The 27,532-nt window shown below is 42.8% G+C and overlaps 1 protein-coding gene across 1 annotated transcript in view; it reads left to right on the top strand.

The window, feature by feature from the left end:
* The first annotated feature begins 12,153 nt into the window (after nucleotides 1–12,153).
* LOC124596215 overlaps nucleotides 12,154–27,532 on the top strand; it is a 108,462-nt gene continuing 93,083 nt past the window's right edge. The window contains exon 1 of the mRNA XM_047135269.1: nucleotides 12,154–12,279. The gene's annotated coding sequence lies outside the window, so the exon portion shown is untranslated. The remainder of the gene's footprint in view (nucleotides 12,280–27,532) is intronic.

Here is a 27,532-nt window from a genome sequence, read left to right as displayed (position 1 = left end):
TAATACGTATGCATTATTTGAAGTCTCCTGAGTGAGTGCACGAAGTTTCCGTCACTTCTGACAGACAGCGTAGCTGCTGGACAGTTTCAAAAGGGCGTTTGTAGGTAAGCAACGTGCCGTCATTGAATTTCTCACTGCAGAGGGGGAATCTGTGCAAAGTGTATGGAGCATCTGATGTTGACAGAACAACAGTTAGTAGCTGGGCACAGAGTGTGAGGTCATCAGAAAGCGTTTCGGCGGAGTTCACGATTTGTAGCGGTCAGGAAGGCCATCCACGGCTTTGACACCTAACTTGTTGCAGCAAGCTCTTGCTGTCATTCGCGAGGACATGCATTACGATTAGGCAGTCGGCGCTACATCTGTCAATCAGCAAAGGAAGTTCACACAGCGAAGCACTGGCTCCGCCACCAGGACAAGGATTGGTACCGACAGGGCGTACACGCCCTTGTTTCGTGCTGGAGAAAAGCCATAGAACAGGATGGAGATTACATAAAAAAGGGTGTGTAGATAAAACACCATTCTCTCGTGCGTGTAATTCTCATTATGTCAATAAAGAATTGTTGAAGACAAAAAATGTGGTGCATTACTTTCTGGGCAACCCTCGTACATTCTACACACCAACGTGAATAGTCGTTTTGTTGCAACTTCCCCTAATGATTTTAGAAATTCCCCTGGAATGTTACTGATCCCTCCTGCCTTACTTGATCTCAAATCCTCCAAGGCTCTCTTAAATTCTGATTCTAATACTGTATCTCCTATCTCTTCTAAATCCTGTTTCTTCTTCTATCACATCAGACAAATCTTCTCCCTCATAGATGCCTTCAATGTACTCTTTCCACCTATCTGCTCTCTCCTCTGCAATTAAAAACGGAATTCCGGTTGCTGTCTTAACGTTACCACCCTCGCTTTTAATTTCCCCGAAGGTTAATTTGACTTTCCTATATGCTGAGTCAGTCCTTCCCACTATGATTTCTTTTTCGATTTCTTCACATTTTTCGTGCAGCCGCTTCGTCTTAGCTCCCCTGCACTTCCTATTTATTTGATTCCTCAGCGACTCGTATTTCTGTGTTCCTGAATTTTCCTGAAGCTGGCCGCGGTGGTCTCGCGGTTCTAGGCGCGCAGTCCGGAACCGCGCGACTGCTACGGTCGCAGGTTCGAATCCTGCCTCGGGCATGGATGTGTGTGATGTCCTTAGGTTAGTTAGGTTTAAGTAGTTCTAAGTTCTAGGGCAGTAATGATCACAGCTGTTAAGTCAGAGCCATTTCCCTGAACATTTTCGGACTTCTTTCTTTCATTTATCACCTACAGTCTTTCTTCGGTTACCCATGGTTTCTTTGCAGTTACCCTCTTTGTATTTATGTTTTTCTTCCCAGATTCTGTAACTGCTTTTTTGAGAGATGTCCATTACTCTTCACCTGTACTGCCTACTGCAATGTATCTACAGCCTTAGAAAACTTGTAGTGTATCTCGTCAGTCCTTAGTACTTCCGTATCCCACTTCTTTGTGTACTGATTCTTCCTGGTTAATCTCTTAAACTACAGTTTGCTCTTCATCACTACCACGTTGTGATTTATGTGTGCTCCTGGGTACACCTTACAATCCAGAATCTGATTTCGGAATCTCTGCCTGAACATTACGTAATCTGACTGAACTCTTCCCGTATTACCCCGCCTTTTCCAAGTACACTTCCTCCTCTTGTGATTCTTGAACAGAGTAGTGGCTATTACTAGCTGAAATCTATTACAGAACTCAATTAGTCTTTCTCCTCTCTCATTCCTTGTCCCAAGCCCATATCCTCCTGTAACCTTTTCTTCTATTCTCCTACAACCGCATTCCAGTCCCCCATGACTATTAGATTTCATCTCCCTTTTCGTATTGTATTACCCTTTCAAGACCCTCGTATAGTTTCTATACATCTTTCATCTTCAGCTTGCGATGTCAGCATGTGTACCTGAACTATCGTTGTCGTTGTTGGCTTGCTGTCGATTCCGATAAGAATAACTCTATCACGGAACTGTTCACGGTAACACACTCTCTGTCCTATCTTCATATTCATAACGAATTCTACTCCCGTTATATCAGTTTCCGCTGCTGTTGCTATAACCCCATACTCATCTGACCAGGAATCCTTGTCTTCTTTCCATTTCACTTCGCTGATACCTACTAAGATTGAGCCTTTGCATTTCCATTTTCAGATTTCCTAGCTTCCCTACTACATTCAAGCTCCTGACATTCCACGCCCCGACTCTTAGAACGTTATCCTTTCTTTGATTATTCAATCTTTTCCTCATGGTCACGTCCCCTCCCACAGATCCGAATGGGGCACTATTCCGAAATCTTTTGCCAATGGAGAGATCATCACGACACTTTTTCAATTACAGGCCACATGTCCTGTAGAGACACGTTATGTGTCTTTAATACAGTGGTTTCCATTGCCTTCTGCAACCTCATGACCTTGATCGTTGCTGATTCTTTCACCTTGGGGGGCAGTTTCCCAACCCATGGGAAAGAGAGAGCCCTGGACCTCTGTCCGCTCCTCCGCCCTCTTTGAAAGATCGTTGGCAGAGTGAGGGTGACTTCTTATGCTGGAAGTCTTCCGCCGCCAGCGCTGGCAGGTTTCGAACTCGGGACCGAGGACGTTTTGATTATGAATCAAAGACGTTACCCCCTTTTCTTCCGTTATTGTTCGTTGCATTTGTTCGGGGCGGACGTCCCATGACACCCGTTCAAATTTATCGTCGATCCATTGACTCAGTTTTTTGTACTACAGAGGGCAGCTACCACTCTGACCGAACAAGCTGAGCAGCCGCGCCGGCGACCCCTAGACCACAGGTCACATTCTGCATACCAACGTGTCACTTCCTCTAATGATGTTTAGAAGTTTCAGTGGAATGTTATCCATCCCTTTTGCCTTATTTGATAGTAAGTAATCCAAAACTCTTTTAAATTGTAATACTGAGCCTCCTATCTCATCCCGCTGGACTCGTGTTTCTTCTTCGATCACGTAAAAAGACAAGTCCTCCAACTCGTAGAGGGCTTCAATGTTCGTTTTCAACATATCTGCTTCTTCTTCTGCATTTAACAGCGGAATTCCCATTTCACTCTTAATGTTACCGCCATTGCTTTTAATTTCATCAAAGGCTGTTTTGACTTTTCTGAACGCTGAGTCAGTGCGTCCGACAATCATTTCTTTCTCCATTTCTTCACATTTTTCATGTAGCTACTTCGCATTAGCTTCCCTGTATTATAACTTACCTGTACGTTGTGTGGTTCTTTAGGAGACACAGGAGCGAGGAACAGATGTTGTTCAAAAACAGAGTATACAGATATTAATGCATTTCACATCTAATATCAAATAGTAAAAAATAATACTTAATTTTGTTGCTGTAGTTGCAGTGTCAGCTGCTAACAGTAGATGTGAATGTAGAAATATATACAGATATAAATTATTTATAAATCTGTCTCTCTTGAGTACAGTGTCTATTCAGAAGAGTTCGAGCCCCGAGCACTATGGAAGTCTGTAAATGCTATTCAAGTGGCAGACACATAAAATGCGTTCAGTGCATGAATGTTCGCTGGAGCTCCGGAGAGGGGGTGCTTGCATCTCATTGGCAGCGGCGTAATCGTTCGCGGAGCGTCCTCGTGGCACGGTGGCGGCTTATGAAACGCGGCACTGTTAACTGGCGGGGAGAGTCTTTGAAAGTGCGGCCGACCCGATAGCGGCCGATATCGCACCCTGTACTTCCTATTTATTTGATTCCAAAGTGACTTGTATTTCTGTATTCCTAAATTCCCCAGAACATTTTTCCACTTCCTTCTTTCATCGATCAACTGTAATATTTCTTCTGTTACCCATGGTTTCTTCGCAGTTACCTTCCTTGTACCTATGTTTTTGTATCCAATTTCTGTGATTGCCATTTTTAGGGACGTCCAATCCTCTTGAACTCAACTGCCCACTGAGCTATTCATTGTCGCAAGTTCGAATCCTGCCTCGGGCATGGATGTGTGTGATGTCCTTAGGTTAGTTAGGTTTAAGTAGTTCTAAGTTCTAGGGAACCGATGACCTCAGATGTTAAGTCCCATAGTGCTCAGAGCCATTTGAAGCATTTGAACCGTGTCCCACTTCTTTTCACCCTGACTCTTCCTGATTAATCTTTTAAACTTCGGTTTACTCTTCATCGTTACTAAATTGTAATCTGGGTGTATATTTTCTCCTGGGTACGCCTTACAATCCGGTGTCTGATCTCTGGCTGACCATGATGTAATCTAACTGAAATCTTCCCGTATCTCATGGCCTTTTCCAAGTATAACTCCTCCTCTTGTGATTATTGAACAGAGTATTCGCCATTACTAGCTGAAATTTATAGCAAAACTCACTCAGTCTTTCTCCTCTCTCACTCCTAATGCCAAGTATTCCGTAACCGTTTCTTTTATTCCTCCCCCTCAGCCGCATCCCAATCCCCCATGACTACTATATTTTCATCTCCATTTACGTACTGAATTACACGTTCAATATCCTCATATACCTTATCTCTTTACCTTCTTCATGCGACGTTGGCACGTCTACCTAAACTATTGTTTTTGGTGTAGGTTTGTTACCGATCCTGACGAAAACAATCCAATCACCCCAACTGTTCACAATAACTCAGTCGCTGCTCTACCCTGCTGTTCATAACGAATATTTCCCTATGTTCGTCTGACCAAAAATCCTTGTTTTCCTTCTATTTCACGTCATTGACCCCCATTATATCTATATTCAGCCTTTGCATTTCCCTTTTCAGATTTTCTAGCTTCCGTACGACGTTAAAACTTCTAATATTCCAAGCCCCGATTCGTAGAACGTTACCCTTTCATTGGTTACACAATGTTTTTCTCATGGTCACGCCCTCTTTGGCAGTCTGCTCCCGGAAATCCGAATGGGAGAGCAATCTGAAATCTTTTGCCAGTGGAAATACCATCAAGGTAGTTTTCATATTACATGCCTCATGTCCTGAGGATGCACATCATATGTCTTTAATTAATTGGTTTCCATAGCCTTTCACATCCTCAGGCCGTTGATCACTGCTGAGTCTTCAACCTTTTAAGGGCAGTTTCGCATCGTCTTTAACAAGACAGTTGGCAGCACAGGGGTGTCTTCTTATGCCGAAAGTATTTGCCCGCCATTGCTGATGATTTTTATCATAAATTTTAGACAATGGCGAGGTACGAATCCGTGACCCAGGACGTTGTGATTGGTAGTCAAAGACGCCTTGACCGCGAGTGCATATAATGTTTTTCAAGGTTTAAATGGAAGCAGTTTGCGCTGAAACAGCATAAATTGGCATACAACAAACGCACATTACACACAACACACCGTTAAACGGACAACATTCGGCCATGCATTAAACAATGGTTATACCATTACATTGCTTAGCACTTTCTAGGCCTGGAGTTGAGAGATGTATGTATGATCTAAGACACAAAGGAATTACAGACATTGGCTGCGAACGGAGGTTGAGTGAAATCAATGGGGAAAGTTGAAAATTTGTGCCGGACCGGGATTCGAAACCGGGTCTCCTGCTTACTCGACAGGTGCTCCTACCATTGAGCCATCTGGACACAGTGGTGGTGAGACCGCCAATGATTTCTTCAGTGCAGCTGCAGAACAGGCTCTAACTCTTACGGGAAACGTCGAAATGCCGAGAGTAATGAGGATAATGGGCAAGGAGCACTACATTAGTAGTGTGTAGAAAAGTTGTCAATTTGAGTTGACGGGAGGGGTACTACGGTTCAAATGGCTCTGAACACTGTGGGACTTAACATCTGAGGTCATCAGTCCCCTAGCACTTAGAACTACTTAAACCTAACTAACCTAAGGACATCACACACATCCATGCCCGAGGCAGGTTTCGAACCTGCGACCGTAGCGGTGGCGCGGTTCCAGACGGAAGCGCCTAGAACCGCTTGGCCACATCGGCCGGCGCGTGCTACGGTAGTCCGTGCAGTAGCAATGACCATTGTATGCATGTAGTCCAGTGGTCAGAGCATCTGCCTAGGTAGCAGGAGACCCGGTTTCGAATCCTGGTCCAGCATAAATTTTCAACTTTCCCCATTGATTTCAATTAATGTCTGCTCGCGACCATTGTCTGTAATTCCCTTGCGTCTTAATTCATAATGGCTGCTGGATCAAAGCGTAAGGAATGACTCACCCTTTGAAGTATGTCTGGTTGTTGTACATGCTGGCACGCAATGAAGACAGTGTCAGCACATGGTTGAGTGGCGTGGCGTAGACCAATTCCTTCAATTGACCCCATAGCCAAAAGTCTAGGGAATTGACGTCAGGGGAACGAGCAAGCCATGGTATGCCCCCTCCCCGTGACCAATCCAACGTCCTGAAATGTCTGCGTCAGGTGTTCACACACATTGTGACGAAAGTGTGCTGGTGCGCGATCATGCATGAACCATATTCGTATTCGTTGCTGCAGTGGCACAGCCTCCAGCAAGGTAGACAATATATTAATTAGGAAGTCCAGATAATGCGCCCCAGTTGTCCATTGTGGTAGCACGTGTGGCTATATTAATCTATCGCCAAGTACGCCTGATCATACGTTGATTGAGAATCGGTGTTGATGCCCTCTTTCCTGAATTGCTTGAGGATTTACATCTGGCCATACATGCTGGTTATGGAAATTCACAACACCATCTCTTGTAAACCATTCCTCATCAGTAAACAAACTCTTGGATGTGAACAGTGGACCAGCGACACACTTCTACAACAGCTATTGACAGAACCGCCGTCTGCCATGATGATCCTGTGGGGTGGGCTTAAGGCCAGAAGGCGCTGTAGATAATATGGGTACAGCAGTACTCCCCCCCAGATAAGAGAGTGAAACACGACTTCTGTTGCTGCTAATCATCGCTCACTGGTCCCAGGGGTTTTCTCGACCGAACGTAGCACACCGCTCCTCCACGTCACGTGTACGGACTGTGTCGGGACTTCCACTGCCAGTCTTCCGAGATGCAAGGATACCTGCGTCCTTCAAACGCTGGAAAAGTCTGTCGAACAGCTTATCAGAGGGCACTCTGCACTGTGGATATTTTTCAGCGTAGAGGACACGGGATCACAGGCTACGTCCATCTGCTAAACCGTAGCAGAATATCATATCTGCCATTCACTTGTGGAGTAGTAGGCTTCCATTGCTAAAAAGTGGTGGAAGGTACAAAATGTAAATGTACTACACCATTTGTACATACAAACAGCGCAGCGATCGTTCGACAATCGTGTAATCATGTAATCATACAATCGAGTAATCAAACAATTACTCGTTAGTAAATCCGAGTTTGGAAGAAGTTAAACACCATGGTACGTACCCAAGGTTGACAGTTCAGCACAATAAGGTACACAAACACGACGAAAACTAACGTAGCCTACAACAAGAATTCGAACCACACAACTGACTGCAGACCACTTAACGGTAGGTAGAGTACTGTGAGTAAGACATCGTAACACCCTGCCGACCGACACATTTGACGACGCGCCAATGCTACGACCGTGCTAATATCCACAACCACGCGTCGCGCAGCCCTTCCCATAAACACGTGTTTATCTCGGAAAATATGCAGTTCCGGGCCCATGTATATTACACACTTTTTTGAACACCCTTTATATGTATATGATCTGTTAGCTAGCTGCATGACAAAGCAATAAAAATTAAGCGCTAATCCTCACCGATGGAAAGAGAATATGTGGTTGCTTGGGAACAAGATGGCCACATTACTGTCGTGTACGTCACGTTAACTAGTATCGTGGCTCATCACAGTCTAAGCACATTGCCGTGTAAAACATCAGTAATTAGTTGCAAAAGCACTGTTCCATTGTTTTTAATTAACTTATTAGTGCATCTATTTTCCTTGCCAAAATTAAGGCCTCTAGCCCCTTACATGTAACCAGACCTGCTTAGCGAGTTACTGCATCAACATCTATACACCACCTTATGTTGCATGGAAGAGAGTCCTTTGTACTCTGCTGTCACTTCCCCCTTTGCTATTCCAGTCGCAAATGGTCTGCGGGAACGAGATTATTGCTAACCTCCGAATGAGCTCCAATCTCTCTATTCTTGCCTTCAGTGTTTCTGTGAGATATACGTACGACGTAGCAAAATATTGATTGCCTTTCTAGGAAAGTAGTTTCTCGGAATCTTAACAATGCATCACACCGTGATGCACAACGCCTCTCTTGCAGCCTCTTTTGCGTTACTTGGTTCAACATCTTCGTGATGCTTTCGCGCTTACTTAACGGTCCTGTGGCGAAACACGCTGCCACTCTTTAGACCTTCTCTACTTCATCTATTTTCTGGGTGCACTCAGCCTCGTGATGCCAATTGAGGAGCTACTCGATCGAATAGTAACTTCTCCGGTCAAAGAAAACCATCATAACGACCGGGAGAGCGGTGTGTTGACCACATGCCCCTCCTATCCGCTTGCTCAATTGAGGATGACACGGCGGTCGGATGGTCCCGATGGGCCGCTTGTGGCCTGAAGACGGAGTGCTATTTCATCTATCAGTCCTATTCGGTGGAGGTCTCAGACTAAGAAGCAGCACCCAGGTACTGGTAGAACGAGGCTTTTGTAAGCTACCTCTTTCGAGCGTGGACTACAGAGTCTGGGGATTCATCCAATCAATCTTAGTGTGCGAACCTCCAACTGCGGAAGTCGCACGAACCGTGGCAAGGCGCCGAAGACCGCGCTGCTACCCCGCGCAGCCGCATATTTTATGGATGGGATTGCTTCCAGCGATCTTTCGAAAATCGTGTAATCATGCAATAATTGGTGTTTCTGCTTTCTTATGCACAATATGTTGCAATTTTTATAATAAGTGTCAACTGCCAATTCCTGCACCAAACGTCGATCCTCTGCACGTCTTCTTGCATTTTGCTACAATTTTCTAACGTTGCGACTCTTCTCAATACAATAGCACCAACCATGAAAGCCTCATGGAAGTTCCGATATTATACACTGGTTCACTTACGTACAATATTCGGAAAGTCCCGTTACAAACTTCTAGGACTCGTAGAGGGGAATGAGCAGTTAATATTTTGAATTTGAACCCAAGTGTGGAAACGCACCGTTTCCGTGCTACAACCATTTGAAAATATTTTGATAAGTAATTGCTCAGGCGTTTTATAGTGCCACTCATTAGTAGCCATAGACATTACTCCTGCGTTCTTGACAGGTTCTCTTCAACGTGATGCAGTACGGTCTCTTACAGTTCGGGTGTGCGGTGTTTCCTTAGAGGACCACAGTCACTCCTGCTGATGGTGACCTTCACCATCCTTTCTCGAAGCCGTTGCGTAATTATGGCGAAAGGGGTATGCGATGGAGTCGGACATTGTGGAGAACGATCTTGATAAATGCGACGAGAGCTCTTTCATTACGGTGAGCTTGCCGTTCAGAAGGATCATGACGGTGTATTCTGCAAACACGTACTCAGCAGTGTTGCTGTAACACTCAGACACGTGAATGACGCTCGAAACAGGTCAGAGAGGTAAGATACATGTCAAATGACATCAGCCAATCCATCGTAACTACCCACCACCGTGACTACCCTGTTGCATACGTACCTAGCAACCATGTTTTCAAACGGCTGATGCACGGAAACGGTACGTTTCAGGACATGGGTTCCTGTTAAAAATATTGTGTATTCATTCCCCTCTGCTTGATCCAGTTTGTAACGGGAATTTCCGAACTTCATGTATATTGTGAAAAGTATTTGTCCTATAACGCTCCCTTCGGGTTCACCCGAAGTTACTTTTACATATGGTGCTTTCTCTCCGTTGAGAATGATATATTGTACCCCCTTTGCTAGAAACTCTTCAATCCAATCACACAGGTGGTCTGATATTTCGTGCACTCGTATTTTGTTTATTGGGTGGTGTTTATTGGGTGGAAGTGCAGAACTTTGTCGAACGTGTTCCGGAAGTCAAAGGTTCAAATGGCTCTGAGCACTATGGGACTTAACATCTGAGGTCATCAGTCCCCTAGAACTTAGAACTACTTAAACCTAACTAACTAACCCAAGGACATCACACACATCCATGCCCGAAGCAGGATTCGAACCTGCGACCGTAGCGGTCGCGCGGTTCCAGACTGAAGCGCCTAGAATCGCTCGGCCACACCGACCGGCCCGGAAGTCAAAGAACCGGATGCCAAGCTGCGTGCTGATATCTACTGCTTCCAGGATTTCACACGATCGTTGTTTTCGGAAACAATGTTGATTCCTACGGAGGAGATCATCGGTCTCCAGAGATGTCATAATGTGTCATAACACGCAGGCATAAAACATTTTCCGAAATTCTACAACAGACCGACGTCCGAGATACAGGCCATTTATACTTTTGTACGCATGTTCGACGGCCATTCTTGAATTTGGAAACGGGCTGTACGTTTTTCCAGTTACTTAAAACCCTTCATTTCTCCAGCGACGGCTGCTACAAGAGGCTTAGCTTCCTTCGCCATCTCTATGTCTACACATACAGGTGTCCTATCAGGCCCACTCACCTTTCCTTTGTTAAGTGATTTCTTTCACCAACTGCGACATAATCAATACACAAACAGTGATTTCTGTTGATTTTCTATACCCTAGGCACTTACCTCGATATCTGTCATTTTGACATTAACACGACGAGTCTCTTCTTATGTGTGTCGTTTATCGCCCAAGTTGTACTTCGATTTTTTATATATCACTGCGTTTTTCACATCTTATTTATGTCGTATTCTGCACCTTGACTATTTAATCACATTCGTGACATAACATTTCAAGTTACCGCTGTTCTTGTAGAATATATCTTGTTTTGTGGAAACCAATCTAAAAGATAATGTCAAGTCATGGAATACCTCCCTATGTCGTGTCTGACCTTTTGTTCGGCGTAGCGCAGCAGCTCGACGTGGCATGGACTGAACAAGTCGTTGGAAGTCCCCTGCAGAAATATTGAGCCTTGCTGCCTCTAGAGCCAGCCGTCCATAACTGCGAAGGTGTTGCCGGTGTAGGATTTTGTGCACGCACTGACCTCTAGATTATGTCTCATAAATGTTCGATGGGATCCATGTCGGGCGATCTCGATGGACAATTCATTCGCTCAAATTGTCCAGAATTTTATTTAAGCCATTCGCGAATAACTGTGATCCAGTGACATGGTGCATTGTTACCCATAAAAATTCCATCGTTATTTGAGAAGTCCATGGATGGCTGCAAACGGTCTCCAAGTAGCTGAACATGATCGTTTCCAGTCAACAATGCGCTCAGTTGGACAAGAGGATCCATTCCATTCCACGTAAACACAGTGCACACCATCATGAAGCCACCACCAACATACACTTTGCCTTCTTGACAACTTGGGTCCATGGCTTCGTGGGGTCTGCATCACACTCGAACCCTACCATCAATCAACTGAAACCGTGACTCATCTGAACAGGCCACGGATTTCCAGTCGTCTAGAGTCCAACCGATATGATAGCGAGCCCAGGAGAGATGCTGCAGGTGATTTCACGCCGTAAGTAAGCAAAGGACTTGCGTCGATCGTCTGCTGCAGTAGCCCATTAACGCCAAATTTCGCAGCACTGTACTAATGGATATGTTCATCGTAAGTGCCAAATTGATTTCTGAGGTTATTTCACTCAGTGTTGCTTGTCTATTAGCACTGACAACTTTACGAAAACGTCGCTGCTCTCGGTCGTTATGCGAAGGCTGTCAGCCACTGCAGTTGTCCGTGGTGAGAGGTAATGCCCGAAATTTGGTATTCGCGACACACTCTCACACTCCGCGTTCAAAGTCTGTTATTCCCCGTCGTGCGGTCATAATCACGTCGGAAATCTTTTCGTGTGAATCACCTGAATACAAATGATAGTTCCTCCAGTGCACTGCCTTTTTATACGGTGTGTACAGGATACTACCGCCATCTGTATATCATCTATATAAGTGCTTATCGCTAACACCTCAGTGTAACTACATCTTTGACATTTGGTGAAAATATATCTTTGTACTGACTCAGTAACTTCCTAAGCGCCAAGACAGTGACTGAGGGGAGACGTCTTTATCGGCGATAAGCGTTCAGCAGAAAGCGATAAGATTATGAGAAAGGAGGTGATCGTGCAAGGCTTATTTACTTCAGACGGCCACGCTGGTGCCTGTCATCTGGATGGGAAAGTGTGTCAAGAGAGCAGACGCGAGTGGATTCTTAGCACCTGTATTAGCAGGGCTGACTGCGTCCGTCCTACGAAGCCGCCGTAGTTTATCTACGTAAAGTAAGTTATCGTCTGATTTACCTCCAGACTATGTGCTACAACGTATAGTTTTCGGACCACGCACCCGACGTAAAATGCAGTTGTGCATCTGTTGCTTTTAATGACTGTATTGCATTTGTAGTGCGAGAAATGATTCGGAATAAGCCGCAAAGATGTGATACTCTTCATTGCATGTAGAACATACAAATGATTACCAGTGTGGTTCTTACAGTTACTATTGGGCAATTTTCACAAACTGCTATACAGCATTTTTTGAAAAAGTAATCCGCCATATAAATTTGCATTATTATTATTATTATTATTATCATTGGTTGGTTGGTTGGTTGTCTGGGGAAGGAGACCAGACAGCGTGGTCATCGGTCTCATCGGATTAGGGAAGGAAGTCGGCCGTGCCCTTTCAAAGGAACCATCCCGGCATTTGCCTGGAATGATTTAGGGAAATCACGGAAAATCTAAATCAGGATGGCCGGACGCGGGATTGAACCGTCGTCCTCCCGAATGCGAGTCCAGTGTCTAACCACTGCGCCACCTCGCTCGGTTATTATTATTATTATTATTATTATAGCCAGTCTAACACATGTCTTTACGTTGTAACTGTCAAAGCCTTGCCTTTGACAAACTGCCTTAAAATATATAACTTAATAACGGTCTGAGAACTTGTAGCATTGTACTTTATAATGGCATAAAAGCCGAAAAGGATAATAATACATAATGGCGGTTTACTCTTTTAAAAAGTATTGTATGACTGCGGCTCAACTTTTTGCTGTACAGCAGTTTCTATTTTTGATAAAAGTGACATCATCCAAAACGTTTCGGAGATTCTCTGCGGCATCTTGCTTCGCCGCAAGTACCAAGTTCAAATACACACGCTGAAAGAAAATTTCAACGTGAACAGTGTTTGTACACCCTCCATACGTATTTTCAACAGCATATGAATTCTATATGAAACAAGGAAGGGCCGCATTAAGCTACGAGCCATATGTGAAATCAGTGCGTGTTATAGGAATATTTCGTCACTATTGTAATTCTACAAGGGTCTGGCTCCTAGCTACGTGAAATTGAAGCTTCCATACGATTCTACACTTTCTATATCCACATCTACATCCACACGATTACTCTGCACTTCACAATTAAGTGCCTGGCAGAGGTTCATCGAAACACCTTCATGCTATTTCTCTATCGTTTCACTCTCGGCGCACGGGAAAAACGAGCACTTAAATCTTTCTGTGCGAGCCCTCATTTCTCTTATTTTATAACAATGATCATTTTCCTCTATGTAGGTGGGCATCTACAAAATATTTTCAGATTTGGGGGAAGAAAATCTGAGATCGAAATTCCTTGAAAAGATCTCGCCACAGTAAAAAACGTCTTTGTTTTAATGATTGCCACCCAACCCACGTAACATATCCGTTACATTCTTCCCTATTTCGCGAAAATGCAAAACGACCTGCCCTTCTTTGAAGTTTTTCGATGCCCTTCGCCAGTCCCATCTCATGTGTATCCCAATTCGCACTGCAATACTCCAGAAGAGGGCGGACAAGCGTGATGTAAGCAGTCTATTTAGTGTAACTCGTCAATTTAGTAGAATTGTTGCATTTTCTGAGTGTTCTGCCGATGAATCGTTCTTTGGTTTGATCTATCCACAACATTATCTATGTGGTCGTTTCAATTTAGGTTATTTGTAGTTGTAATCCCTAAGTACTTAGTTGAATTTACAGCCTTCAGGTTCGTGTGAGTAAAATTTCGTATTCGAAATTTAACGGATTTGTTTTAGTACTCATGTGAATAACGTCACACTTTTCTTTATTCAAGGTCAATGCCACTTTTCGCACCATATAGATATCTTATCTAAATCATTTTGCAAGTCGTTTTGATCATCTGATGACTTTACAAGACGGTTAATGACAGCATCATCTGCAAACAATGTAAGACGGCTACTCAGATTGTCTCCTATGTCGTTAATATAGATCAGGAACAATAGAGGGCCTATAACACTTCCTGGCGGAACGCCGGATATTACCTCTGTCTTACTCGATGACTTTCCGTCAGTTACTACGAACTGTGACCTTTCTGACAGGAACTCACGAATCCAGTCGCACAACTGAGGCGACACTCTGCAGGCACGTTATTTGATTAGAGTTCACTTCTGGAAATCTAAAAGTATGGAATTAATCTGACGTTCCCTGTCGATAGTACGAATTACTTCTTTAAAATAAAGAGCTAGTTGAGTTTCACAAGAACGATATTTTCTGAATTTTTGCTGACTGTCCCTTGGACTTCAAAACCTTAACACTTCTTGTGGCATTAAAAATGTATTATTAATAATAATGTCAGATAGCTGAAAATGGACATAAACAAACGATAATGGTATAAATACATTTATTCCTGAAGTAGTAGTAGAAGAAAAATGATTGGAGTATTATTTGCCAGTGGAAACAGTCATAAAAGTTCACAAGCGTGAGCAAAGTTGCACGTCATTGCACAGTGTTGCATGAGTGTCTATACTCTGCTTACCACTGCGGAGCCCACGGCTGAAAATACGTCCTATTGCACTGCTTATTAGAGTTTCTTTGCGTTTCATTCACGCATGGAACACGGAAGGAATGACTACTTAAACGCCTCTGTTCGCCTTGTAATTAATCTGATTCTGTTCTCGCCATGCCAACGGAAGCCATACGCAGGGGATTGTAGTACATTCCAAAACATTTTGCGTATGTCTCCAAGCGCCTGCCATTTCAAGGTTTATCAGCAGAATCTGCTTGATGCACTCACACGCGTCGAACAAAACTTATGACCATTAGTGCTGCCCTTCTTTGGATTGGTACAGTATCCTCTGCTAGTTGTATTTATGAGGGCGTTCAATAAGTAATGCAACTCATTTTTTTTAAAAAAGTAGTTCGGGTTTATTCAGTTTTCCCATACATCACTTTATGCCCCAGTCTTTCGACTAAATAATCTATTTTTCAACAAAATCTACGTTCAGTGCGACGGCATACGCCACTTTTCTGGGAGGGCATGTATGCCCGCACGGTACCACTTTACTGGTCGACGTCGGACCCAACGCCTTGCTGCACCAATAACCTCCCAATCATCCACGTACTGCTTCACGCGGAGTCATTCCTTCATTAGGACAAACAGATGGAAGTCGGAAGATGCGAGATCTGGGCTGTAGAACAGTCCAATGAAGCTTTGTGAGTTCGTGCCGCTGGACGAGTGTGTCAGCACTACCAACAGAAACGTCCAGTTGAGTGGCTATGTGTTTGATTGTCATCTGTCGATCACCTCCAACGAGAGGGTCCGAACGTTCCAACGTTGCAGCACTCATAACTGTGTGCGGCCGGTCGGCGGATTTGCGCGACCTTGTTGCGGTTATGACAGACCCCTCGCCCCACGACTCGCCGTGCTTTTGTTCACTGGCAGGTCTCTGTAAACATTCTGCAAGCGCCTATGAATATATGTCATGCTCTGGGTTTCCATCAAAAGAAACTGAGTGACAGCTCTCTACTCGGAACATCTGTTACAGACGCCATTCTGATGGCTGCCGCCACCTATCGCAACGTCATGAAAGTATAGGGAATCAAGCGGGAATATTCCACTATGTCCCACAACAAATTTCGCATTTTTTTTCAACCGAAACTGACCGAAAAAAAGATTTACATTAATTATTTAACTCCCTCGTAGTACGGATATGACACACTAGTGCAACATTCTAGGATGGGTCGCACGAGTGTTTTGCAAGAAGTCTCCTTTGTACAGTGAATGCATTTTTCTAATACAAACAGTTCAGTTCTGACAGTTTAACGACCTCCACTTCTTCATTAGCGTGAACAGGGCTTTCGACTAGCTTCCCACGATCCTTGCCGCAGTGGCCGAGCGGTTCTAGGCGCTTCAGTATGGAACCGCGCGACCGCTACGGTCGCAGGTTCGAATCCTGGCTCGGGCACGCATGTGTGTGTGTTGTCCTTAGGTTAGTTATGTTTGAGTAGTTCTAAGTTCTAGGGGACTGATGACCTCAGATGTTAAGTCCAATAGTGCTCAGAGCCATTTGTACCATTTTTGAACCACGATCCTTAAATTGTCTCAGTTCTGTGGAAATGACCTCGTTGCTGACGTATATGCACTGCGTCCTCTTACTGTGCCGTTCCTGCATCACGCAATATATGACACAAGACAGTGATTCGCCTCATGGCAATGGCTTGCAACAGATACTTTACATTTTCAGCAAGTTAGTACCTTATGCATCGGGAAACAATATTATGTCCTTCGACTGATATCATGCCATCCTCCATATTTTCCTTCCTTGACCTAGTGAATTGGAGCACAGCAGTACTGAAGGGGGTGCTGGGTTGATTCCCGTCCGGACAATCTCATTTACGATTTCTGTAATTTTGTTAAAACACTTGAGGAGACTGTCAGGGAAGATCCTATGAAAAAAGTCACAGCCGATTTTCTTACAAATCCGTGTCCGATCCGAGTTTGTGGCCCATCTTTAATTGTATCTATACATGAAAACTTGAAATATATTGAATTTTGTGCAAGGGAATGACGACAGTGGAAATTTTTGCCAGACTGGCACTCGAACTAGGGTTTTACGCGAGCGGTCGGCTTAACCGCCCTGGACTATCCGTACCCGACTCAAGGCCAGATCCAAACTTTCAGGTGTCGACGTTCTTGCGTCACAACCTGTACTCGCACACATATCATGTAACTCGCTTACAGGGGAGGACATTTTAATTGAAAGTCGCTGCCTGGTATCGGCGTGTTCAGATGGTTCAGATGGCTCTAAGCACTATGGGACTTAATATCTGAGGTCATCAGTCCCCTAGAATTAGAACGACTTAAACCTAACTAACTTAAGGACATCACACACATCCATGCCCGATACAGGATTCGAAACTGCGACTGTAGCAGCAGCGCGGTTCCGGACTGAAGCGCCTAGAACCGCTCGGTCACAAGACTATCGGCGTGTAAATGTAATGATGCAGTGCCTATGTAGTTAGGAAGAACGATATAATGTTCCTTCGGACACGCGTGTTACTATATCGTTTGTTGTTAGAAGAAATAGTAAAGGCCTGTGCTTCTTGAGTGGCTATTATGATGAGCCCTGAGGTATCAAGAGCAATTTCTGAAAGAAGCAATACACTTTTGTCCTTTAGAAAGTGTTTTATCTTTCACTTTCCTGTTTGTATGCTTTTTCGTAAATTTTCCTCTGCTCAGTCTAACATATAAAGAAAGGAATATACGGAGAATGGCATGATATCAATCGAAGGACGTAATGTGTTCCTCGATAAGTGATGTACTGACTTGCTGAAAATTTAAGCTGTCTGTTGCAGGCCATTGGCATGATGAGAACCACAGTCTTGTGTAATATTGCAGCCGTCTAAGGAACATTGCATCATTCTCCTTAACCACACAGGCATTGCAGTATCATATTTATCCGCCGATATCAGACAACAACTTTCAATTAAAATGTCCTGCCTTGTGCGGGAATTATAATGTTCGTGCGAGTACAGGATGTACCGCAAGAACGACAGCATCTGGATGTCTGGATCCGGCCGTGAGTCGTGCACGGACAGTCAAAGCTCTTAAAGCAACCACAAGTGCAAAGCAGAAAATTCGGGTTAGAGTCCCGATCCGGCGCACACTTCATCTACAGCTACGTGATTGCTCTCCTATTCACAATAAAGTGCCTGGCATAGGGCACAATGAACCACCTTCAAGCTGTCTCTCTACCGTTCCACTCTCGAACAGCGCGCGGCAAAAACTCGCTCTTAAATTTTTCTGTGCGAACCCTGATTTCTCTTATTTTATCGTGATGATCATTTCTCCCTACGTAGGTGGGTGTCAACAGAATGTTTCCCCAACCGGAGGAGGAAAATGGTGATTGAAATTTCATGAGAAGATCCCGTCGCAACGAGAAACGCCTTTGTTTTAATGATTGCCACTCCAATTCACATATCATGTCTGTGACACTATCTCCCCTATTTCATGATAATACAAAACGAGCTGCCCTTCGATGTCATCTGTCAGTCCCACCTGATACGGATCCCACTCCACACAGCAATACTCCAGAAGAGGGTTGACAAGCGGGGTGAAAGCTGCCTCTTTAGTAGATCTGTTGCACCTTCTAATGTTCTGCCAATGAACCGCAGTCTTTGGTTTGCTCTACCCGCAATATTATCTATTAGATAGTTCCAATTTCTTATTTGTAATAATAATCCCTAAGTATTTAGTTGCATTTACAGCCTTCCAGTTTGTGTGACTTATCGCGTAATCGAAATTTAGCGGATTTCTTTTAGTACTCATATGAATAACTTCATACTTCTCTTTGTTCAGGGTCAATTGCCACTTTTCGCACCACACAGATATCTTAACTAAATCATTTTGCAATTCGTTTTGGTCGTTTGATGAGTTTACAAGACGGTAAATGACAGCATCTTCTGCAAACAATCTAGAAGGGCTACTCAGACTGTCTCCTATGTCGTTAATATAGATCAGGGACAATAGACGGCCTACAACACTTCCTTGGGGAACGCCGGATATTACTTCTGTTTTACTCGATGACTTTCCATCTATTACTACGAACCGTGACCTTTCTGACAGGAAATCCAGTCGGTCGCACAACTGAAGCGATACTCCGTAGGCACGCAGTTTGGTTAGAAGACGCTTGTGACGAACGGTGTAGAAAGCCATCTGAAAATATAAAAATATGGAGTCAATTTAACATCCCCTGTCGATAACACTCATTACTTCATGAGTATAAAGAGCTAGTTGTGTTCCGCAAGAACGATATTTTCTGAATCCGTGCTGAATATGTGTCAATATAATGTTGGAATACAGTATATGTTCCAAAACGCTACTGCCAATCGACGTTAGTGATACGGGCCTGTAATTCAACGGATTACTCCTATTTCCCTTCTTGGGTATTGGTGTGACTTGAGCAATTTTCCAGTTTTTAGGTACGGATCTTTCTGTGAGCGAGCTGTGGTATGTAACTGCTAAATGTGCAGCTATTGTATCAGCATACTCTGAAAGGAACCTGACTAGTATACAGTCTGGACCGGAGTCCTTGCCTTTATTAAGTGATTAAAGCTACTTTGGTACACCGAAGATATCTACTTCTATGTTTCTCATCTTGGCAGTTGTTCTTGACTGGGATTCGGGAATATTTACCTCGTCTTCTTTAGTGAAGGGGTTTCGGAAAACCGTGTTTGATAACCCTCCTTTAGTGGCACTGTCATCAATGACTTCACCGTTGTTATCGCGCAGTGAAGGTATTGATTGCGTTTTGCCACTGGTGTGCCTTATGTATGAGCAGAATCTCTTAGGCTGTTCTGCCAGATTTCAAGACTGAGTTTCGTTGTGGAAATTATTGAAAGCATCTCGCATTGAACTACGCACTATATTTCGAACTTCTGTAAAACTTTGCCAATCTTAGGGATTTTGCGTTCTTTTAAATTTGGCATGCTTTTTTCGTTGCTTCTGCAACAGCGATTTCATTGTCGTCATTACATTATATAGCTGATGGTTGTTCGTATTCGCAACTTTGAATACATTTCATGTATGCATGTCCCACAGAGCGAGGCATTGTTCTTCGTATCGACACAGACGCTGCACTATTCTATCGCGTCTAATTTTATCGTCAATATTAGATCCTTAACGTGTAGATCTTTCTTGCCATATACGTCTACCACACTGAAGTTCATCAACGTGAGTACTCCATTTTCTCCGCTGGAAGGGTTGTTTTGAAGGGACAAGGCCGATTTCCTTCCCCACCCCTCCTTAATACGAGCTTGTGCTCCGTCTTTAATGACTACTATGTCGACGGGACGTTAAAACCAAGTCTCCCTTCCTTCTGCGATTTCCGTTTACAGCATCATGTTTCAAATCCTGCCGGTGCATCCTAAATTACTCTCACTCTCTCCATATTCGACGTCTTTGTAATGCTTTGTTCCCGGCGTACAGTTTCGGAAGCTTGCAATAGATTGGATCGCAGGTTGGGTGCAATATGGGATGGGATCAGCTTTCTTCGCTTGCGACATTCTGCTTCAAGTATTTTCCATCTCGAGGAATCTTAACAGCATTTTCTTACATATCCGATGGAAAGAATTTCTTAATCATTATATACTATAAAGCAAACCCGATTAGTTTTCTGTGTGCATTTGGAAGAAAGTTCGCAGTCTGCGAGTTGATGCCGGAAATTGTTAAACAATCAACGCCTCAGCCTCAGTACCCTTTTACCATTCCTTATTCGCATTATTGGCTACAAACGTAGTCGCTCATTATGAAGTGTCGTATGCCAAGAACAGTTCACGTGCAAGAAAACGCTCCAGTCCAGCGCAGATGTGGACGAAACGTTGGGAAAAACAAGAGTGTGGTGCAGCGATCAGACACCCAAAGGACATTTTATTTGAGAGAAGAGTTAAATTACACGTCCGGCAATTCAGTTTAAGTTTTCCGTAATTAGTCCGCTCAAGGCATGAGGCATTATGGTTTTTTCAAAGGGGACACAATCCACAATGGTACCATGGGCTCCGTGCCAATCGAAGGGAACTTAAAAGCAAACGTTCTTCCTTTTATCGCCACAAATATTTAATAGTTACGCGAACTGCTATAGAATGTGAGGAGTTATCGACCTTTCCTACTGGTTCTTTCCTTGTAATGATATGGATGACAACAGAAAGAGAAATACGTTTACATAACCAGCAGGGTTACAAGCAGTGAATTTGAGTGATTCCGCGCAGGAATTTTGTAGTGTTCTAGGGCAGGGGTATCTGTTGAGAGGCCAGACAAACGTGTGGTTCCTGAAGAGGGGCAGGAGCCTTTTCAGTAGTTGCAGGGGCAACAGTCTGGATGATTGACTGATCTGGCCTTGTAACACTAACCAAAACGGAATTGCTGTGCTGGTACTGCGAACAGCTGAAAGCAAGGGGAAACTACAGCCGTAATTTTTCCCGAGGGCATGCAGCTTTACAGTATGGTTAAATGATGATGCCGCCCTTTTGGGTAAAATATTCCGGAGTTAAAATAGTCCCCCTTACGGATCTCGGGGGCGGGGGCTACTCAAGAGGACGCCGTTAGAGCAGAAACAAAACTGGCGTTCTACGGACAGGAGTATAGAATGTCAGATCTCTTAATCGGGCAGGTAGGTTGGGAAATTTAAAATGGGAAATGGATAGGTTAAAGTTAGATATCGCGGGAATTAGTGAAGTTCGGTGGCAGGAGGAACAACCCTTCTGGTCAGGTGAATACAGGATTATAAATAGAAAATCAAATAAGAGTAGGTTTAATAATGAACAAAAAAAATAGGGATGCGGGTAAGTTACTACGAGCAGCATAGTGAACGCATTATTGCAGCCAAGATAGACACGAAGCCTATGCCTACCACAGCAGTACAAATTTATATGCCTGCTAGCTCCGCGGAGAATGAAGAGATTGAAAATATGTATGATGCGGAAAAAAAATTATTCAGATAGTTAAGGGAGACGAAAATTTTATATTCATGGGAGACTGGAATTCGATAGTAGGAAAAGGAAGAGAGGGAAAAGTAGTAGGTGAACATGGACTGGGGGTAAGGAATGAAAGAGGAAGCCGCCAGGTAGAATTTTGCACAGAGCATAACTTAATCATAGTTAACACTTGGTTTAAGAATAATGAAAGAAGGTTGTATACGTGGAAGAGGCCTGGAGACACTGGAAGGTTTCAGATAGATTATAAAATGGTAAGACAGAGATTTAGGAGCCAAGTTTTAGATTCCAAGACATTTTCAGGGGCACAGGTGGACTCTGACCACAATTTATTGGCTATGAAATGCAGAAACTGCAAAAAGGTGGGAATTTAAGGAGATGGGACCTGGATACAATGAAAGAACTAGAGGTTGTAAGAGCTTCAGCGAGAGCATTAGGGAACGATTGACAAGAACAGGGGAAACAGATACAGTAGAAGAAGAATGGGTAGCTTTGAGAGATGAAATAGTGAAGGCAGCAGAGGATCAAGCAGGTAGCAAGACGGGAGCTAGTAGAAATCCATTGGTGACAGAAGGAACATTGAAATTAATTTATGAAAGGAGAAAATATAAAAATGTAGTAAATGAAGCAGGTGAAAAGGAATACAAACGTCTCAAAAAAGAGATCGACAGGAAGTGCAAAATGGCTAAGCAGGGATGGCTAGAGGACAAACGTAAGGATGTAGAAGCATGTATCACTGGAAGTAATAAAGATACAGCCTACAGAGACCTTTGGAGAAAAAGGTATGAATATCGAGAGCTTATATGGAAAACCAGTCCTAAGCAAAGAAGGAAAAACGGAAAGATGGAAGGAGTATATAAAGGATCTATACAAGGACGATGTACTTGAAGGCAATATATTAGGGAAATGGAAGAGGACGTAGTTGAAGATAAAATGGGAGATATGATACAGCGTGAAGAATTAGACAGAGTAGTGAAAGATCTAAATCGAAATAACGCCTCGGAAGTAAACAACATTCCATTAGAACTACTGATAGCCTTGGGAGAGCCAGCTATGACAAAACCCATCCATCTGGTAAGCAAAATGTATGAGACAGGCGAAATATTTTCAGACTTCAAGAAGAATATAATAATTCCAATACCAAAGAAATCAGTTGCTGACAGGTGTGAAAATTACCAAACTATCAGTTTAATAAGTCACAGTTGCAAAATACTTATACAAATTTTTTGCAAACAAATGGAAAAACTGGTAGAAGCCGACCTCGGGGAAGATCAGTTTGGATTCCGCAGAAATGTTGGAACACGCAAGGCAATACTGACCCTACGACTTATCTTATGAGATGTGTTAAGGAAAGGCAAACCTACGTTTCTAGCATTTGTAGACTTTGAGAAAACTTTTGACAATGTCGACTGGAATGCTCTCTTTCAAATTCTGAAGGTGGCAGGGGTAAAATACAGGGAGCGAAAGGCTATTTACAATTTGTACAGAAACCAGATGGCAGTTATAGCAGTCGACGGACACAAAAAGGAAGCAGTGGTTGAGAAAGGAGTGATTGGGGATTGTAGCCTATCCCCGATGATATTTAATCTGTATACTGTGCAAGCAGTAAAGAAAACAAAAGAAAAATTTGGAGTAGGAATTAAAATCCATGGAGAAGAAATAAAAACTTTGAGGTTCGCCGATGACATTGTAATTTTGTCATAGACAGCAAAGAACCCTGGAAGAGCAGCTGAACGGAATGGACAGTGTCTTGAAAGGAGGATATAAGATGAACATCAACAAAAGCAAAACGAGGATAATGGAATGCAGTCGAATTAAATCAGGCGATGCTGAGGGAATTAGATTACGAAATGAGACAAAGTAGTAGATGCGTTTTCTATTTGGGGAACAAAATAACTGATGATGGTCGAAATAGGGAGAATGTAAAATGTGGACTGGCAATGGCAATAAAAGTGTTTCTGAAGAAGAGAAATTTGTTAATATCGAGTATTGATTTAAGTGTCAGGAAGTCGTTTCTGAAAGTATTTGTATGGAGCGTAGCCATGTATGGAAGTGAAACATGGACGACAAATAGTTTAGACCAGAAGAGAATAGAAGCTTTCGAAATGTGGTGCTACAGAAGAATTCTGAAGATTACATTGGTAATTCACATAACTAATGAGGAGGTGTTGAATAGAATTGGGCAGAAGAGGAGTTTGTGGCACAACTTGACTAGAAGAAGGGATTGGTTGGTAGGACATGTTCTGAGGCATCAAGGGATCACCAATTTAATATTGAATGGAAGCGTGGAGGGTAAAAATCGTAGAGGAAGACCAAGAGATGAATACGCTAAGCAGATTCTGAAGGATGTACGTTGCAGTAGTTATACGGAGATGAAGAGGCTTGCACAGGATAGAGTACGTAGCATGGAGAGCTGCATCAAATCAGCCTCTGGACTGAAGGCCACAATAACAACAACAACAGGCGACTTGTCATCAGAGTTCCAGAAAAGCAAATCGTAAATTAAGATAATCGCGTAAGCCCTCATGACTGCTGGAAAACATACAAGGAGGAAGACGTGCAAAAACAGCTTCCTAAAGAGCAAAAATATAACTGTTGGTTGTTTCAGAAATTGCACTTGGTGTTTCAGGACTCTTCACAACAGCCATTCTAGAAGTATAGGTCTTGGAAATTTCCTCTGATAACGATATAGGTAACCTAACGGGTTAGCGTTGCGGTACACATCTCTGGATACGCCTCCCCGGCGTTAATTATTTTTATGAAACACGCTTCTCAGTCTCAAAGATCCGAAACAGAAAAAGGTGGAATGTTAGACAGTGAAATATTAGCGGGTATGTTCAAATTCTTTCGTAAAGGTCATTTGTGAAGAAACCAGGAATAATAATGACTTATCCCTCTGCCGCTAACCACAAACGCGCGTCTCTAGACCCTCTGATAAGCTGTAGCCATAGTGTTCTTGAAACTCTTTATCAGCACCTTACAAACTTGTAGTGCACTTATACCAGAATAAAGTGCTCCGACAAATGAAGATAGTGAGAAACATGCTACCTGCATTAACTAAACGGATATGAGCAGATATAAGAAAGATAGAGGTAACTGTTTGTTGTACTGTGATCTGAATACTGTGTGTGGTCTTAGTTACGTGTGCTCATGTTAGTTAAACCTAATACAGCTTTTGTTGGAAACACAATGTCACGTTCTTTTCCGCTCTCTGGGTAAACCAAGGATTTCACTGCCGTAATTTACTTTCTTACAAGCTTCATTTTTTTAACACAAATCATATTACCTGTTACCAGTCACGATCTTTATTTATATAACTAACCAAAATCACGCAAGTTTCAGGAGGTAGTCGCCATTACCAAGCGTGTGTAATCCTAAACGTGATATTTTCTTGCGTGGACTGTTGCTTCGTTTTGGTAGCTTCGGCGCAACACGAAAACGAGAAAATTAATCGATACTGACGTTTCTTCTGCCATAAATACTTAGAAATTAGAAAACAATTCTCACTATTCCTTCAACTATGGCCTAAGCTGCGATTGTAGGCATGTATACACGTGACGCAAGTGGAAAATGAAACACTTCTCAGCCAAATAATACAACGCTTATCATATTACTAAGAGAAAGTTTCCAACACAGTATATGAAATTTTCGCTAATATGTATTTGGTGGTATCAAATACTGAAATCGATCGAAATATACTTTACAGTGAGACCGCATTCTTGCTTTTTGATAAGAATTTTAGTCTAAACTAACCTTACATAGTTAATATGAAAGTACTAGAATTATAGTGTAAATGAAGCTCTGAACAGTACAGTTTACAATACAGAATCTCACGGCAGATATATCGTGGGCTGGACCATTATCATAATCGTAACTTCATATTATACAGTATCATTTATATTATTTGCTTGTATAACAAAAAGACAGTTATTTATTTTTACATTCCACAGCCTTAATTTTATTGTATTAAGAACCTACAAAGAAATTTACTGATCCATTTTCGCAGCCTCAGTTAGATTTTATCTTCACTGTCAAACTATCTTCAGATCTTCCAACAAATCCCCTTTAGTACTTTACTTTAATAGGTGAAGAACTTAAACATTTTGTTCTCATACTCAATGGCTGTGTTTTGTTTAGTGCTAATCTTGTGTGTTTGTAATGCATAACGCATAAAAACCGGCCCGTCGGTCTTCGGTAAAACGTGAAACTTTCAAACAGGTTTGTTTATAGATTCCGGGATGTGAAAATGGACGATGACCACGGTTTACATTGTGTATTGGTGTCCGTCGCCGATTGTTGCAGTAGAGAATATTGTTTCTACCTTGTATTTTCAAGAGGTTTACAGCCTTTTGTAACATTATTTCTAGTTTCTGCTAATAGTCACTTTTTTATTTTATGTTTAATCTAACATAGTACCAGGCGTTCCGAACATGTTCTGTTCATCTTCAGGCGTTTATACATACATACATTCAGAGAAATGTTACTTAAAGTTAAACAGTCTTAAACTAGATTAATCTAGAACTCTTTGTCCATTGTTTGTTACTGTAGCGCCGGCCAGAGTGACCGAGCGGTTCTAGGCGCTACAGTCTGGAACCGCGCGACCGCTACAGTCGCAGGTTCGAATCCTGCCTCGGGCATGGATGTGTGTGATGTCCTTAGGTTAGTTAGGTTTAAGTAGTTCTAAGTTCTAGGGGGCTGATGACCTGAGAAGTTAAGTCTCATAGTGCTCAGAGCCATTTGAACCATTTGTTACTGTAGCGGCTGGTGTGGCATTTGGAGGAGGGGGGGGGGTGAAGAGGGGGGCAGTGTATGGCTAGAAATCGAAGTCAGTGATGCCTTCTGCTGGTTTTCTTCCTTGTGGTTGACTATGTATGATATCACAGCCTGTATAGATTGCAGATGGATTTGCATCAGTTATGTGTTACGAAAATAGTGTGAAAGGCTTTTATGACAGTTGATCACTTACGAGTTCATTACCTTGCTGCTTCACTTGCATCACTGATGTAATGGTCGTTACAGTTTGTTTTTAGTAATGGGGTCTGCTACGTTATCTTTTTTGAAAACCTTAAGTGTGGTTTTTCCTTTGTCAGTTATACCCATTAGTTCTCTATATTTTGTTTATTATCCATAACCATGGACGCGAGAAAGTCGCAGGTTACTGCAACATGTGGCAATGTTGTTCTTTCTTCTTTTTTGATATGTTCCTTGATCAACAGCATTTTGTCTCTTTTGTGAATCCCGCTGTTTATTATTTAATTTTGTGGCGACATGATACCTTGACGTTTACGACATTGATCATTTCTTTCAATTTTGAATGTATGAATTCTCTTGTGTGTTATGATACCTTAAGAGAAAAAATTTTTGTTACACAAGATATATGGATGACAGATAGCTGCTAGTCAAAGACAAAATACTAAAGCAAAAAGTCTACTGTAACTTACTACAGATGTATCAACGGTGTTATAAAACAACACAAAATTTAAGAAACTGTGTCTAGAAACAAACAACAATGTAGAGGCAGTGGAAGTCCGTCATACTACTACAGATAATCCCAGTCTTATACCGATTAGAAAATTTTGTTGACAGTGTCTGACACTGTACCTCTTTGTCTGTTTGTTTTTGCAGTGTGCACATGAACAGAAAGGAACACTGCGAGTGATAATTGGCATCACTGACATTCTGCATAGCACACTTGAAATTCGCCAAGTCCAGTTAATTTCGTGCCTCCTGATATCAAATAAGAGCATAAACGTCAGTAATGAAAACTGTCCCGTTTATGTTACAGT

This window comes from Schistocerca americana, chromosome 2 (genome assembly GCF_021461395.2).
Source record: "Schistocerca americana isolate TAMUIC-IGC-003095 chromosome 2, iqSchAmer2.1, whole genome shotgun sequence".
Classification (NCBI taxonomy): Eukaryota; Metazoa; Arthropoda; class Insecta; order Orthoptera; family Acrididae; genus Schistocerca; species Schistocerca americana.
The sequence above is the reverse complement of the archived record's forward strand: the minus strand, read 5'-3'. Positions and strand labels throughout refer to the sequence as shown.